We start from the raw sequence: 4,348 nt of genomic DNA on the forward strand, positions 1-4,348 counted from the left end.
TTCTAGACATATCTAGATCATCTTGTGTAGATCATCTTTGCAAAATTTCAGCCAATTTGGTGATCCTTAAGGCCCTCAGGTATATAATAGAAAAACGCAAGTTTGAGGGCCTTAACGATCACCAAATTGGCTGAAATTTTGCAGAAATGATCTACACAAGATGATCTAGATATGTCTAGAAGGAAGTTTGAGAAAATTCGATCGGAAGTGGTGTAAAACTGGAAATCCGCTCCGAAACTTTGGTGCGGACGTCCGCACCTGATCAGCATTGTGTGTATATATATATATATAGACACACACTCATAAGTTAAGGGGGAGTACCGACATGGATAGAGAAAGATGTATTTTTGTTTTGTTTTCGTTTTGAGAAGTGGATAGGGAAGTGCATGCTGAAAAGATGTAGTACAAGCATGTATGTATTGTACTTGATATTATCACAGTGTACTGCATCAAAATCTCTGCGTTTATGCTATAAAATCAGTCGTTCCCTCAACTTCATCCTTCTGCCATTTTCTAGCTTCTTCGCTTTAGTCTTATTTAGATCAAAGAATTCAATCCACTCCGAATCAACAGCTGTAAAATGATCGAGATCGGAGCTGCTTTTGGGGTAAATTTCTGTTTGCCAAATTATTTTCCTTATATATATCACACACAATTTTTTAAATTAAATTTTGCCAGCGTCAACTGTCATGTTCATTTAGTACTGCATGATCTGGGTTTGGAGCTTTAGATCATCCTAAATATATATAAAATGAAAACAATATGCATCACATGTTTAAGCCAGCTTGTTAGAAAAAAATTGCATCAATGAATCGCTAGCAATGTTGCCCCGCATCGATCATATATAGGTTCATTTGTTTCTGTTGTGGTAAGATAGTATTTTGTTATGGACTCAACCGCTCGCATCATACTTATTCATGGACCCGAGCTCTCGGCACGGCCCGACCCACTCAGATCCCGATGGTGGACGCGCAAGTCTCTTAATTAGCAGATGCGGAAGATTGACATATATATGAAGACCCACTTTTTACGTACTTTGTTTTAATTTTCTTATGATAGGGCAAATAGAACATTCTAAAAGGTTCCCCCGTTTGTACTAGCCATGCCACATGACAACTGTATGTGTGGAGAGGGGTAGCACTCCACTTTTATAAAGAAGGTTCACATGCTCTCCTCTCTCCTCATTCTTCATTATCTAATTTCTCTTCTAGTAGTTTCTATGCGCGCGAGTATCCTGATCATCAATATATAACCAAACTTATTGAAATTTAATTAATCCATCTAGCTAACTAATGAAACACGCATCAGATGATGATGATGATGAAAATTAAGAATGGGGATAAGCTTTGTTTACCAGGTCTAGCATTCCTTACTTGTTTGAGTTTCCTAACTCCTGAATATATTATCGTCAGCTTTTAATAAACCCGATTTATCACTTGAAATATAAAACATAGATTTCAAAAAAAGTTATATCAAGGGTATTGATCTAAATCAGGCACATTTTACATATATATATTCCACTCATGTATTATAATTTTTGTGTGTCGTCATCATTTCGATTCGATTGGAGTCACTCAAGCTCGAGGTCATTATCTATGGAGTCAATTATATATATATGTAAACCAAGTAGCTAGTATCTCTATACGAAGAAAAAACGAATATTCCACATGAGTATGTTTAATTATCACCTAATTAGATAATTAATTAGATAGAGCCTAGATAGCTCCTTAATTAAGGACTCGAAATCTCCAATATAATATCTACTAATTAATTAGATAGCAACAGCCAGGCAAGGACCATAGTAGAACCCTCTTTGGGCTGTAGCCCAGACACTTTTCTTTCTTTTCACATAGGATAGGTTAGGGATACATAAAATAAAAAGATATATAAGCACTAGCCCATATAAAAGCTTAAAAGAAGTCAAACATCATGTATTTTTTTTGGAACATACATGCACAAATATCAACCAAAAAAAATAAAAGAAGCATTATTTAAATTATTTTTGTATATGTAATAATAAAACATACATAATCTAATGATTTTATTTAAATTACGAACCATTAATTTAATTAAAATTTAAACTTTTTATTAAAAAAAATTTAGTCCAGTCTGTTTTGAAATCCTGGTTCCGTGTTTGGCAACAGCTAACTTTCTTCACAAGTTAAAAGAGGTACGTACGTATCTTATTCCTGGCAGACAGGGAAATTAATGCATGTGGTGACTACGAATGGCATTCTCCCTACATATATATTCATATTTAAAAATGTTAATTAATAGGCCACGTATACAATTTGTGTTGTTTACGGGACATTTCTAGAAACATCATTTAGATTGATGCCAAGTTGCCAACCAAAGACGTAGACTGATTAAAGAATGACCCCACACGTCCAAAAATAAAAACGTGCCCTAGCCTTCTTGCGTATACCCTATATATAGTGTCCCCATATATATTAGGAAGGATTCGAAGCCTTATATATATAATGGTCTATTTTGTTTTTTATTCTAAAAATAGTCTTGGTCTATTTTTAGAGAGAAAATTAGGTTACATATATATGATGGCCGGCCGGGCATCAATTTCCTTGACACAAAATTTAAACATCGATGTCTGCTTAATTATTAGCTCAGCTGTTGTGTGGCTTTGCGTATGTCCGTCCTAGCTGTTGTGGACTGTATTTTGAAATTAAATTTAGCGGTGATTGACTATAAATTTCTTAATATATATAGCTCATCATCACCTTAATTATTAGATTTGTAATTAAACACAAAATTACTTAAACGTGGAAAACCCTAATGCAAGTTAAACTAGACAAACAAAAAAGATTCGCTGCGCGCATATGATACACACTTATTCTAATTAAAGGACAGTGTACTAGCTAGCTACATAGTTTAACTTGGATGAACAGAACACTTTTTACCTACCAAGACAAAGAGAGCCTCATTGTAAAGTGCCGTCATTATTCAAATAAAGGAGCCATTTCCCCAACCTAATCTAACGTTATGATCGATCATAAGTACCACACTTTTGGTAATAATGGTACCTAACCTTGGTTTCAAAAACGATTTTAATGACAACTTACACCGACGGTGGCCTTTCTTTATTGGGTCTTCGAGAAATACTTTCTTTTTTCTATCTACTTCTATATGTCTGTAAATTATTTATATGGTCATCGACTTATTAAAACCCTGGTGCCTTCAAAACTAATCAAGGTACAATAGTTTATGGGACAATATAAGATGTGTCTTATTACATTACATGAATGCATGAGAAATATTCAGGCTAGCTCTTCATTCATTAGGTGTGTTTGTTTGTTTTCTCTTTTCTTTTGAGTTAAATCACTTTACATTGCAATCTTGTGTGGTCATGGATGATCTGTTTCACTTGAAATGTTATTCATTTATATATAAAAATATATCTAATCAACTATTTTTATTTTAAGAGAAAATGAGTCAAGTTTCGTCCATTAATCAACGATCTTACTAGATCAAGCTTGAAAGTCACAAATGATCATCCCAGGTTTACATCCACTGCTCATAATGCTGTTAAACAACTAGACCTAGTCTAACCACAAATACTAAAAAACACTTGTGCTAGACTAACAAAAAAAAAAAAAAGCAAAAAGAAATATATATGTTACCAGCAAGTGCCGAGTGCACTAGCTTTTTTCACTAACAAAATAAAACCTACAGAAAAAAGACTCAAAGTGCCATGATACCACACAATTTAAGAACAATCAACAAAGATGTTTAGGGCCTAGAAACCTTTATGGTGTACCCCTCCACATCTAAGCCAATTAAAGCTTAGGCCATCTCATCCTTCTTTTGCTTGTGGGAGAGACCCACCAAATGGGGACCAGCGACCCACAATCAATGGGTCAAACCAGACCCTGGCTAGCAATCAGCCCAGTATCACCCGGATCTAATTCCAGCCCAACATTCAAATCCGGCCCACCATTGTCTCCCCATCCCACGTCGTTGTTTCGGATCCTAATCCGAACAGTCAACCAAACCGTCATCCCCAGCAACCCCACCACCCAACCAAATCGGAGTCACCAAATCTCAAAACCGTCGACATCGTTGGGACCTTCAACCTCAAATCGGAATCCAATCTATCGAATATATATATACGGAAATGATGTGGAGCGCACGTGCGCAAGTGCGCATGGAGCTCCGTTCGCCACCGTCCGGCGCCGATGACGGCGCGCCTCCACCCCAGCGGACTCTAGCAACGTTCCCGATCACTTTCTCTTCCCGGCGAGTCTTCCGAATTCTAGTTTTCGGCGAGATAATTCTAGTTTCTGTATATATCTACTTTATTTGAAGTTTTGGGTGATCTCGCCGGAAAACTAGA

Source organism: Fragaria vesca, linkage group LG2, assembly GCF_000184155.1.
Source record: "Fragaria vesca subsp. vesca linkage group LG2, FraVesHawaii_1.0, whole genome shotgun sequence".
In the NCBI taxonomy this organism is placed as follows: domain Eukaryota; kingdom Viridiplantae; phylum Streptophyta; class Magnoliopsida; order Rosales; family Rosaceae; genus Fragaria; species Fragaria vesca.